Raw genomic sequence first — 13,957 nt, 5'->3', positions numbered from 1 at the left:
ATGGGAGACAGGGCTAACGTGCAGCTCCCACATGGATAGACAGAACACCATGATCTTTTGCTCCAAGAACCACTCCAGGAATGTGCAAGGAAAACCAAAAGAATTCACAGATTCTTTGAAAGAAATGGCATGCTGCTGCAAATTCTGTGAAACAGGCAAAAAACTGAGTACCCAAAGTGTGAGGGGCGGGATATCTGCCTCTGAACACACATCCCCACTGGGGAATCTGAAAATCCAGATCATAAGAGGAAGATTTAGCCTTGCCTAGAGCTGAGACGGAATTAGGAAGTTGTGTGAAATATACAAAGTAGAGGTAGCAGTGGGATGTGCCTTATAGGCACTCCCAGTCTCCAGGTTGAGCCCAGGGAAGCCATCTCTGACTATATCTCACAGGGGCCCTTGGAGAAGGCAGCCAGAAGAATTGGGGAGGGATTGCAGGGTGAAGGAAACTCCCAGTTGAAATGGGTAGTGGTTTCAACTGGCACAAATTTTCTTGAGCAGAGTCCAGGGGACAAGCAGGAGCTGTACAGATTTGAGTGCAGGAGCACAGGAGCTACCTATGGAGTGGGAAGATGAGAAGGGGTGAGGTCTGAAAGCCTGCTTTCTCAGCAGGGTAGCTCACAGCCTGGGGCAAGATCTGAGTGGGAGCATTGCAAGAGTGAGATAGGCCTTGCCAGCTGCATGAGAGCAGAGTGAGGCCTTTTGCTACCAGCTATCTCCCACTTCCCTGGCGAACTATATGACACAGCAGAGGTGTCCAAGATCCCCTCTGGAACATAGCTCCATAGGCCTGAGAAACACCCCTCATCCCCCACAGTGGCCACAGCAAGTGCTGCCCAAGAAGAGTCTAAGCCCAGACCTGCCTGATCCTGCCCCCACCTGATGGTATTTCTCTACCCATCCTGGTAGCCAAACACAAAAGTCAGAAACTCTTGGGAGTTTTATGGGCCTACTAATCACCTGAGAAATTGAAATACTTACCTTGGCCAATTTAGGGCAAGCTTGGATCCCCCTACTACTACTACAAGAGAGCTGGTGCTCTCTTGAAAGTGCCACCTCCTGGCTGGAGGTCAACCAATTCAGGCCATTACAGCAACTCATGACAGAACAACCCTGATCCCAGGAAGGAGAAGAAAACACCTAATTCCACTGCCTGCAACATCCTGGCTAACGAGAAATCCTGAGTGTGTCCACGTGACAACTTCACTGCTAGCATAACCAGCATTCAAGAAAGCCAGCACACTAAACATATCTATAACAAAGGACTCTCACAGAGTCTACTTCATTTCCCTGTCACCTCTACCAGAGCAGGTGCTGGTATCCATGGTTAGGAGACCTGAAGACAGATTACATCACAGGACTATTTGCAGACATACTGCAGCACAAGCCTGGAGCCCGGTAGCCCACTGGGTGGCTAGACCCAGAAGAGCAGTAACAATCACTGCAGTCTAGCTCTCAGGAAGCCCCATCCCTAGGGAAGAAGGAGAGCACCACATCAAGAGATCACCCCATGAGACAAGAGAATCTGAGTAGCAGGCCTTGAGTTTCAGACCTCTCCACTGAAATAGTCTACCCAAATGAGAAGGACCCAGAAAAGTCATTCTGGTAATATGACAAAAGTGGGTTCTAGAACACTCCCAGAAGATCACATGAGCTCCCCAGCGATGGATCCAAACCAAGAAGAAAGCTCTGAATTGCCAGATAAAGAATTCAGAAGGTTGTTTATTAAGCTACTCAAGGAGATACCAGAGAAAGGTGAAAACCAATTTAAAGAAATTTTAAAAAAATACAGGATATGGATGAAAAAATACCCAGAGTCATAGACATCATAAAGAAAAATAATCACAACTTCTGGAAATGAAAGACACACTTAGAAAAATACAAAATGCCATGGAAAGTTTCAACAATAAATTCGAACAAGTAGAAGAAAGAACTTCAGAGCTTGAAGACAGGGCTTTCAAGTTAACCCGATCTAACAAAGACAAAGAAAAAAGAATTTTTAAAAATACAGGAAGCTCAAAGAACACCTGGGAAATTCATTGCAAAAAAAGATCATCACCTAGGCACATAGTCATCACATTATCTAAAGTCAAGATGAAGGAAAGAATCTTAAGAGCTGTGAGACAAAAGCACCAGAAAACCTATAAAGGAAAACCTATCAAGGTCAACAGCAGATTTCTCAGCAGAAACTTTATAAGCCAGAAGGGATTGGGGACCCATCTTTAGCCTCCTGAAACAAAAATAATTGTCAGCCAAGAATTTTGTATCCAGCAAAACTAAGTATTTTTCAGACAAACAAATGCTGAGAGAATTCACCACTAATAAGCCAGCCCTGGAAGAAATGCTAAAAAGAGTTCTAAATCTTAAAACAAAACCTTGAAAATCACCAAAATAGAATCTCCTTAAAGCGTAAATTTCACAGGTCCTATAAAACAATAACACACCAAAAAACAAGGCATTAAGGCAACAACAAACATGATGAATAGAACAGTACCTCACATCTCAATACTAGCGTTGAATGTAAATGGCCTAAATACTGCTCTTAAAAGATATGGAATGGCAAATGAATAAAAATCCACCAACCAAGTATCTGCTGTCTTCAAGAGACTCATCTAACACATAAGGACTCACATAAACTTAAGGTAAGGGGGTGAAAACAGATATTCCATGCAAATGGAAACAAAAATGAGCAGGAGTAGCTATTCTTATGTCAGACAAAACAGACTTTAAAACATCAACAGTTAAAAAAAAAAAAAAAAAAAAGATAGGCTGGGCATGGTGGCTCACACCTGTAATCCCAGCACTTTGGGAGGCCGAGGTGGGCAGATCACGAGGTCAGGAGATCGATACCATCCTGGTTAACATGGTGAAATCCCATCTCTACTAAAAAACACACACAAAAAAATTAGCCAAGCGTGGTGGCGGGTGCCTGTAGTCCCGGCTACTCGGGAGACTGAGGCAGGAGAATGGCGTGAACCCGGGAGGCAGAACTTGCAGTGAGCCGAGATCACGCCACTGCACGCCAGCCTGGGTGACAGAGCAAGACTCCGTCTCAAAAAAAAAAAAAAAAAGATAATGATGGACATTATATAATAATAAAAGGCTTAGTCCAACAGGAAAATATCACAATCCTAAATATTTATGCACCTAATACTGGAATTTCCAAATTTATAAAACAATTACTACTAGACCTAAGAAATGAGATGGACAACAACACAATAATAGTAGGAGACTTCAATACTCCACTGACAGCACTATACAGGTCATAAAGACAGAAAGACAACAAAGAAACAGTGGAATTAAACTATACCCTAGAACAAATGGACTTAATGGATATTTACAGAACATTCTACCCAACAACTGAAGAATATACATTCTTTTCTTCAGCACATGGTACATTCTCCAAGATAAATCATATGTTAGGTCACAAAACAAGTCTCAATAAATTTAAGAAAATCAAAATTATATCAAGTATCCTTTCAGATCACAGTGGAATAAAACAAAATTAACTCCAAAAGGAACACTCAAAACTATACAAATACATGGCAATTAAATGATCTGCTCTTGAATGATCTTTAGGTTAACAATGAAATCATAATGAAAATTTTAAAATTTTTTGTGCTGAACAATAATAGTGACACAACTTATGAAAACCTCTGAGGCTGGGTGGGGTGGCTCACACCTGTAATTCCAACACTTTGGGAGACCAAGGTAGGCAAATCACTGGAGGTCAGGAGTTCAAGACCAGCCTGGCCAACATGATGAAACCCCGTCTCTACTAAAAATACAAAAATTAACAAGGCATAGTGACGTGCACCTATAATCCCAGCTACTCAGGGACTGAGGCAGGAGAATCACTTGAACCTAGGAGACAGAGGTTACAGTGAGCCGAGATTGTGACACTGCATTCCAGGCTGGGCAACAGAGCGAAACTCCATCTCAAAAAAAACAAAAAACAAAAAACAAAAACCTCTGGGATACAGCAAAAGTAGTGCTGAGAGGAACGTTTATAGCATTAAATGCCTACATCAAAAAGACTGAAAAAGTACAAATAGACTATCTAAGGTCACAACTCAAGGAACTAGAGAAACGGGAACAAACCAAACCAACTCAGCAGAAGAAAAGGAATAACGAAGATCAGAACAGAACTAAACAAAATTGAAACAAACAAAAAACCCAAAAGACAAATGAAACAAAAAGCTGGTTCTTTGAAAAGAGAAACAAAATTGATAGACCATTAGTGAGATTAGCCAAGAAAAGAAGAGAGAAGATCCAAATAAGCTCAGTTAGATATGAAACAGGAGATATTTCAACAGATACCACAGAAATATGACAGATCATTCAAGCCTACAATGAACACCTTTATGCACACAAACTAGAAAATCTAGAAGAGATGGATAAATTCCTGGAAACATACAACCCTCCTAGATTAAATCAGGAAGAAATAGAAACTCTGAATAGACCAATAACAAGTAGCAAGATTGAAACAGTAACTTTAAAAATTTTTAACAACAACAACAACAAAAAATCCGGGACCATATGGACTCACAGCTGAATTCTATCAGACATTCAAAGAAGAAGTGGTACCAATGTTACTGAAACTATTCCAAAAGACAGAGAAAGAAGGAATCCTCCCTAAATCAGTCTGTGAAGCCAGTATCACCTAATAATAAAACAAGGAAAAGATATAACAAAAAAAGAAAACTACAGACCAATATCCCTGATTAACATAGATGCAAAAATTCTCAGCAAAATACTAGCTAACTGAATCCAGACTGTAAATTAACTGCAAAAGGAACACTCAAAACTATACAGATACGTGGAAATTAAATGATCCTCTCTTGAATGATCTGCTGGGATAATTGACAAGCCACATGTAGAAGAATGAAACTGGATCCTCATCTCTCACATTATATGAAAATCAGCTCAAGATGAATCAAAGTCTTAAATCTTAGACCTGAAACCTAAAAATTCTAGAAGATAACATCAGAAAAACGCTTTTAAACGTTGGTTTAGGCAGAGTTCATGACCAAGAACCCAAAAGCAAATGCAACAAAAACAAAACAAATAGATGGAACCTAATTAAACCAAAAAGCTTCTGCACAACAAGAGAAATAATCAGCTGTGTGAACAGACAACCCACAGAGTGGGAGAAAATATTCACAAACTATGCATCCAACAAAGGACTAATAACCAGAATCTACAAAGAACACAAACAAATCAGCAAGAAATAAACAAATAATCCCATCAAAAAATGGACAAAGGACATGTATAGATAATTCTCAAAAGAAGATATACAAATGGCCAACAAATATATGGAAAAAATGCTCAACATCACTAATTATCAGGGAAATGTAAATCAAAATCACAATGCGATACCACCTTACTCCTGCAAGAATGGCCATAATTAAAAAATTTTTTTAAAAGATATTGGAGTGGATGTGGTGAAAGGGAACACTTTTACACTGTTGGAGGGAATGTAAGCTAGTAAAACCACTATGGAAAACAGTATGAAGATTCCTTAAAGAACTAAAAGCAGAACTACCATTTGATCCAGCAATTCCACTACTGGGTATCTACCCAAAGGAAAAAAAGTTATTATATGAAAAAGACACCTGTTCAGGTGACAGATGCACCAAAATCTCAGAAATTACCACTAAATTAACAAAACCACTAAATGTAACAAAAACCACCTATTCCCCAAAATTATTGAAAAAAATAAATAACTAAAACATTGTCCTAATGAGGGTCCACAGGCTTCAAAAGAAGGTCCATGGCAGTAAAAAGGTTCAAACCTCTGCTGTGGATAGACCCCTGTGAAAGAGGGAAGCAGTGGCCTCTAGTTGGGAGGCCTGGCAGAGATGGGCCAGGAAATCTTAGAAATCAATGTTCTAGGGCAGGGGCTGGCAGCCAGACTGCCCAGAAAAGGATTTTACTGCATCTTGTCTTCTTTCTACTTATTGTTTTAGCTTGTATTTATGGATTCAACTTCTGAACTTGTCCACTGTGCCCAGCAAGGAGCTTAGCAGGGGAGGGTTTCTGGCAGGGTGGAATAGAAAAAAGAGCCTAACAGGCACCAGACTTAGCCCCTTGAATTGGGATTTTGGGTGGTGGCCAAGGACCGATAGGTCAGACCTCAGTTTCCAAGTAGGGGGTCTGGGAGTGATAGAGTCCACACTCCAGGACTTTCCTGGAGATAGACCATTTTGGGCTGTCACTGAAGGCTGGTACAGCAGGGCTGAGAAGTGAACTCCCAGGCACAAACTAAAGTGAGCCCACAGCACCTGCCCTTGGGAGTCAGTGGCTGACACGAGGTCTTTAAGCTGCACAACCTGGACCCCTGTCCTTAAGAACTTTGGGTAGGGGGCAAGGCAGGCAAAATTGGCAAACTATATGAAAGACGCTAGGATGGTTCCCCAGTCTGACCTCTGCTTCTTCCAGAGTGTAGCAGATGTTTGGGGCCCCTCCTCTCATTACAGTGGCAGTTGCAGGGGCCAGCTCTATACCAGTCCTCAACATCCCACCTCAACAGTCATAGGTCTCTCATTTTGCCCGTCTCAGGGCTATTTTTAAAAGCCACAGAGTCAGCTGTGGGGGATGAGTGGGAGATGCAGCCAGGAAGTGCAGGGGAGTTAATTCCCCAGAGTAGGACCCATAGATAAATGGCCCAGCTTCCCACTCACTCTGGGAGGCTTCTGAGGTTCTCGCTGAGTCAGGCCCCCATCTTCTGAAGCAGAGACCTTGACGGCACACTCCCTGCTCCCTTCCTGCAGCCTGCTAGGGTCACTTCCTAAAAAAACTACCTGGACCCAAGTAATTTGCTCCAGGTTCTGCTTCCAGGGAGACCCAAACTGAGACACATAGTAATAGAGTTTGTTTTTTTTGTTGTTGTTTTTTTTTTTTTTTTGAGACGGAGTCTCGCGCTGTCGCCCAGGCTGGAGTGCAGTGGCGCGATCTCGGCTCACTGCAAGCTCCGCCTCCCGGGTTCACGCCATTCTCCTGCCTCAGCCTCCTGAGTAGCTGGGACTACAGGCGCCCACCACCGCGCCCGGCTAATTTTTTGTATTTTTAGTAGAGACGGGGTTTCACTGTGGTCTCGATCTCCTGACCTTGTGATCCGCCCGCCTCGGCCTCCCAAAGTGCTGGGATTACAGGCGTGAGCCACCGCGCCCGGCCAGTAATAGAGTTTTTAAGCTGGGCACACGACTGCCTCTTATAAAGGCTATATTGCTCAGCTGTATATTTTAACCATGAGTGGCCATAGTGATTAAGTTTTGGCCAGTGGGATGTGAGAAGAGGTGACTGTGCACCTTCCAAATCACTCAGTTGTTAGGAAGGGGCATGCCATCTTCTTCCCCTTTGCCTCTTCCCACTGCCTGGAAAGCAGAAGCAGCAGTGTGCAACCTGGGCCGTGTGGACAAAGGTCTTTACCTCCTAATATTCACACCCCTGTGTAGCCTCCTCCCATATTCAACCAAGAATGGCCTCTGTGATCAATAGAATATGGCAGAAGTGACAGTGTATGACTCCCACAGACAGTCGTAAAAGGCACTCTATCATCCACTTCAGTCCTTTGGGTCCTTCACTCTGGAGAACCAGCCACCATGACATAAGGACACTCAAGTAGCCCTGTGGAAAGGTCTCGGTGAGGAGGAACCAAGCCCTCCTTCCAATAGCCATGTGAGACAGAAAATGGTTGGAAATGGATCGTACCCCAAATAAACCTTTTGGTGACTACAGCCCTAGCTGACATCTGACTGCAAACTCATGACAGGTCTCAAGCCAAACCTGTCCAACCAAGTTTCTTACAAATTCCTGATCGACAAAAACCATAAGACTTAATAAATAATTTGTTTAAGCCGCTAAGTTTTAGGTTAATTTGTTATATAATACTAAATAACTACTATGGATTGTATTTTGGCTCTCCTGTCAAAAATTTACATGTTGAAGTCCTAACCCCTAGGGCCTCAAAATGTAGCATTATTTGAAGTAAATGTCTTTACACAGGTAATCCAGTTAAAATAAACTTATTAGAGTGGGCCCTAGACCAATATGACTGACGTCCTTATAAAAAGGGGAAATTTGGAGACACATGCCACACAGGGAGAATGCCACGTGAAGATTAAAGCAGAGATTGGGATGATACTTCTTCGAGCCAAGGAGTGCCAAAGATTGCCAGCAACTACCAGAAGCTGGATGAGAGTCATGGGATTCTCACAGTCCTTAGAAACCAATCCTACTAACACCCTTTCCTTGGACTTCTGACCTCCAGGACTGCAAGAAAATAAGTTTCTGTGGTTTAAGCCCCCAAGCTTATGGTACTTGGCTATGGCAGCCAGAGCAAACCAGTACAATAACTGATACAGACAACATCCAAGGGATAGTGGAGCAGAAAGACCGAAGAATTCTGGACCTTTCATGTCACAGCAAGAGCCTCCACACCAACTCTGGCTTCTCTATGAAAAAGAAATAAATCCCTTTCTTAATTAAGCCACTGTTCTTCCCATCTCTAGCCCACGTAGCTGAAGCTATATCCTCACAAATTCAGCATCTAAAACTTCCTCTCGACATGTGCTTTCCTGACAGATTTCACATGGAAATGAATCCCCAGAATAAAGAAATAAATGGAGATCAACACTGTCATCAAGATTGTAAAGACTGTCTCCCTTTCGCACACTGACACTGAATGTTTCTTCCAGATGGAAAGCAGTGGGGTTGGGTGGAAGGGGATACAGGAAGCCCTTACTGTGAAGGAGCAGCACATCCTGGCAGGACTGAGGGGGAGGTCTAGGGGAACCACACTGGCTCTGCTCACTCTATGGATAGAGAGCAGAACATCTCTCTAAGGAAAAAGAAAGAGCACCAGGTCCAGGAGAGACTGCCCAGGGCAGGATCAGAGGCCAACACAAAGATTCAAAAGAAGTGCTTCTTTCTGTCCTGAGCTACAACAAACCATACGTACATTCCCACTTCTCCCCAAGGTGGCCTCTTCTATTCTGCTGTCCCTGAACAACTTGAGGGCTGGGGAGTTGGAGTGGGACCTTGCAGTATTAGAACTCTTTCTGTTTCACTTAACATGAAGCCAGCATATACTGGTCTAAGCAAAGAAAAGATTTATATATCAGAAACAGAAAAGTTCACAGGGCTTCAGGTGCAACTGGATTCAGGAACTCAAACAATGTCATCAGAAATCTGTCTCTATCACTTGGATCTGATTTCCTTGTGTTTCCTGATTTCAGGCAGGTAAATATGCCACAGCAGCAGCAAGCTTGCATTTTCGCAGCTTACTAGCAGAAAAGCAAGCTTCTTTCCCACAGTTCCAGCAAAAGCCCCAGGGCTGATGCTCGTTGGCCCAGGTTGGGGCATGTGACCATTGGCATGACTCCCATTGGCCAGGCCTGAGGCAGGTGCTCACTACTGGAGCCAGAGCGGAGGATGAGCCCCACCCAATCACTGAACCACGTGGGTCAAGAGTAAGGGAGCTGTGGCTTCCACCCCATCAGAAGGGCACTGGATGATGGATTAACTCTGTGTGATGCGTCTTCACACTGACATCAGGAGGATCAGGAAGTGAGTGACTCCCTCAGCTGAGTGGCCGGCATGTGCCAGGCTAGAGCAGCCTGGCTATGGCAAAGCATCCAGCCCCACCGTGTGGACGGGAGGATAAGACCCAGCCCTAGTCTGGCCTCAGACTAAGGGCTCCTCAGCCCCAGGTTTCCCCATGCATTGCCACTCCTCCAGACCAGGTGTAAGACATTTCTTTACTACGCACAGTTCCGTACTTTCTTACTCCACCGTATGGCCCTCCGCTGGTGCTCAGTTACCCTCAAATGTGGTCTTAGCTCCAGCAAGCCTTCTGCCTTCTACCTTCTCTCCACTCTCCCACCGTAGGTTACACTCACACGCATTCTTCCACAACCAGTCCAAGACCTCTCCCCCGACCCTCCATTTCCTTGACAGCACAGTTCCACGAAGCCCTTCCTCTGATCTGCACCACCCAGAGAGGCTAAGCTCTGCCTGCAATCTCCACTCACACCCTGCCTCATTCCTACAAGAGACTCTGGTCTCCCCACTTAGCCTGGGAGCTCCCAGGACAGGAGTCCAGCTTCCTCCTTGCTCTTTTCCCACCCCAGCTCCTCCCCATGCAAGACAGAGGACAGACAGGCCTACCCCCAAAGAAGGGGTTAAATAATCTGAAAGCTAGGGACATCACAAAGCAAAAGAAGTCAGTGGTCAATTCAGGGTGGCTTCCTGGAGTGACAGCAGGCGTCAAGGTTCACATGGGCTGCAGCAGAGCCTCTAAAGCTGTCAGGGTCCCTGTCCTTGTCCTTCTGGGTCCCGTCCCATCTCAGGCAAGAATAGCCCTAGGGGCAAGCACAGCTGGCAAGTGACTCAGGCCTGGGCAGGATCCAGAACAAAGAGGAAGTGAGAGAGGCGTGCATAGCTGAGGCTATTTTTACCCAGACCTGTGCAAACACAGGCATGAGCTGGTCTGGCCAGTTCCTCCCCTCCCTTGGCACCTGGCCTGGAAGTCCCTTACCAAGTAGGCAGTGCCCACTGGGTTGGGAGCCAGAGGGGAGGAGTGGGTGGGTAGAGAAAGGGCAGATGTAAGAACTGCCTCCAGGTACCCTAGAGACGCAACACCTTGGAAGGCGATAAGTGCTATGAAACAGAGTCGAGAGTAAAGAGGTTTAGGAGTTAGGGGGAAGGGATCAGTTTGCAGTATTAAGGAGAGGGGCTGTCATTAAGAAGAGAGGTGGGGAGCCATGGGAATACTGGGGAAGACCATTCCAAGCAGAGGGAGCCGCCAGTACAGACCAAAAAACAAGAGGGGTCTAGGAATAAATTTTCAAAATAGCAGGGAGGCTGGTATGGCTTCAGGGAGAGCAGAAGACAAGAAGAGAGGTGAAGGGACGTGATGGAGGAGTCACTCAGGGCCTGGTAAGTGCTCGGAACTAAGGAGCCACAGGATCTCGCCGATGTTTTAAAATGTGTTCCACAATAGTCAGTCTGAGAGAAATGTATTAAATAACACCACAGGGACACAAGCCACAAACTTTGACAGGAGGATGCTCATGTGCAGAACCCACAACACAGTTTCTTCAAAAGAGAGCCTGCAAGGAACAGAGAAGCACAGGCAGAGAGATTGAGAGGAGTCTCTGTGTGAAATCTGAATGTATGAATCAGATTTAAGCAAACAATTGATAAAAATACATAAATAAATAATCAATCAAAGCACTTACAAGGCAAGGAATGAAAATTAAATAATGATTGGATATTTAATGCTATTAAGGAATGTTCATATTTCTTAGGAGTGAAAATGGTGTTGTGTGTAATGGTATTGTGGTTATTTTTTAAAGTCCTTATCCTTTAGAGGTACACACTGAAATATTTACAGATAAAATGATAGATCTGTAGTTGGATCCAAAATGATCGTGGTTGAGGTAGAGGGACAGAGGAAAAACATTAAGTGATGGGTGCATGGAAGATCATTACAATACTTTATTCACTTCATGTATTTTGAAGCTTTCTTTTTGTTTGTTTGTTCGTTTTTGTTTTTTTGTTTGTTTGTTTGACACGGAGTCTCACTGTATCACCCAGGCTGGAGTGCAGTGGCGTGATCTCAGCTCACTGAAACCTCCACCTCTTGGGTTCAAACGATTCTCCTGCCTCAGCCTCCCAAGTAGCTGGGACTACAGGCGTGCGCCACCATGCCTGGCTAATTTTTGTATTTGTAGTAGAGCTGGGGTTTCACCATGTTGGCCAGGCTGGTCTCGAACTCCTGACCTCAAGTGACCCACTGTCCTTGACCTCCCAAAGTGCTGGGATTATAGGTGTGAGCCACCGCACCCGGCCTGAAGCTCTTCTTAAGAAACAATAACAACACTCAATCCAGATACTGAGATTGGAGAGTGGGGTGCCAGAGATTCTGAGGAAGCAATTGTGGTGAGCAGGTGAACAGGTAAGCAGGTGAGGGATGAGTTAACGAAGACTTGAGACTGGAAGCAATGGATGAGAGAGAGAAATCAGGGATGCGCTTGGAAGAAAAGGCTTCCCCTTCCTCCCCTGGCTCCAGCATTTGGCTTCTCCTTTCCTCCCCACTCCCTCCTCCCCTCTCATTTTTTTCTTCTCTCCCAACTTTCCATCCTCTGCCCACCCTCCTCATCCTCCCTTCCTTCCTCATCCCTCCTCCCCTATCTCTCCTTCCTCTTTTCTCTTCCTCCCGCCCCTCTATCTTCAGCAAACATCTTCCTGGCTTCCTTCCCAGCCCTGCGCAGGTGGTCCTACCCAGCTGGATTTTCTCTGCAGCTAGGTTGCCAGGCAGCTCCAGTTTGACTCCCCTGGTCACCACCACCCCCAGCTTCCCAGGCCTCCTCTCCTTGTTGAGTGCTGCCTTCACCAAGTTTCCTCAAAAGGAGAAAAGATGGTGCTACTGGGGCCTCTCCTTCCTCCACAGAGCAAGCACCACCACAGCCTGAGGTTGTCCCGGCCCCACTTGGAAGGGAATGGAGGTGAGGACCTGGGAAAAGCATTAGGGACCCAACTTGGCAATGAGAGCATGAGACAGTCTTTGCTGTTCTTCTCCCAGAAATGATTCCTGTCACTGCAGAGGAGGGTGGAGGCTGCAAGAAAAGCAGAAGTGACCTCAAGACACTTCCTGACCAGGCATTTGTTTTCAGGTGGCAAGCCTGGGGACCCAGGAGGAAAAGGGGAGGACTTCCCTGGGCTTCCTCCAAACTGTCTCCCTTAAGCAGCACTAGACTCACTACCTGCTCCCCACCTGTTCTTTGCCTGCTCCCACCTCAGGAAGGGGACTGCAGGGTACACAGGAGGCTGGGCCCTGGACACCAGGCTCCAGCCACACCAAATCCTCAGTCCCCAAAGCCCCAGGCCCTGGACTTGCCAGAACCATGCAAGCTGGGATCCTGTAGGTCTTGGCAGAACCAGCAACGAATGGAGGGCGAGAAGGAAGGAGAACTCTAACATTTTCCCACAACAAACCACGCAGGAACCCAAGAAAGGCTGAAGTTCTATTTTTTGCCAATCCGGTGTAATGAGAGTATAAAGTCAAAATTAACTTGAATTATAGAAAATAAAGACAAGCCATATTTCCTGAACCTGAGTCAATGGACTGAGATTCCACCCAAATGAAGGAAAGGTGAGGAGGGAGCCGGGGGGCTTCTGGCTCCAGTGAGATCTGAGGCTATCTGCTGCAGACCCCATATTGCAGGCCACAGCCCCTGTCCAGTGGCAGCACACCAGCCTACCTTGCCACTGTGGGCAGCCATCAGGGACTGTGCCACTCTCAAGAGGGCCTTGGGACCCTAAACTAGCCATGTCCCCCCAGGGAGAGTAGACACACACTCCCAGGGCCGAACATGGGGCCAGCACTCTGGTAATCATCAGAGTCATAAAGATGATAAGAAGAAGCATTTAGTGATCATGGCTGCTTGCCTGTGGGCACAGTGGGGCCTAGCATCCCTAGAGGCCTTTATGCTGGACACCTGTGGCTGCAATGGGGAACAGAGGAGGGATTAGAGCTGAGCTTCCCCAACCTAGCTCAGATCTCTTGCTCTCTCTGCCTGGTCTTCGCCACAAGCTTGGCCCCAGTCCTAGAACCCATCCTTCAATCAGGGGAATGACACAGTGGTTGTTGCAAAGGCCCCAGGTCAGAACCCAGGTCTGGCTGATGGGTCAAAAGAAAGTTAAATAGATACTCCCACCCCTGCTCTGCAAGGATCAGGATATGGCTGTACTGGATTTCTCTGGGCGTTTCTTCAAGGTCCCAAGGTCCTCGTCAGAGTGGCACAGACCTGGGCTGTGCTCTACCTTCTCAGTCCATGGGAGCCCAGACTCTGGGCCCATCCCTTTCTGGAAACATCTGGTTTGTCAAGGGCAACCACTCTATGACCAGCCAGGGTCCTCTCCTCCAGTCTCAACTCCCACCTGGCAGGTG

Source organism: Papio anubis, chromosome 2 (assembly GCF_008728515.1).
Source record: "Papio anubis isolate 15944 chromosome 2, Panubis1.0, whole genome shotgun sequence".
In the NCBI taxonomy this organism is placed as follows: Eukaryota; Metazoa; Chordata; class Mammalia; order Primates; family Cercopithecidae; genus Papio; species Papio anubis.
The sequence above is the reverse complement of the archived record's forward strand: the minus strand, read 5'-3'. Positions refer to the sequence as shown.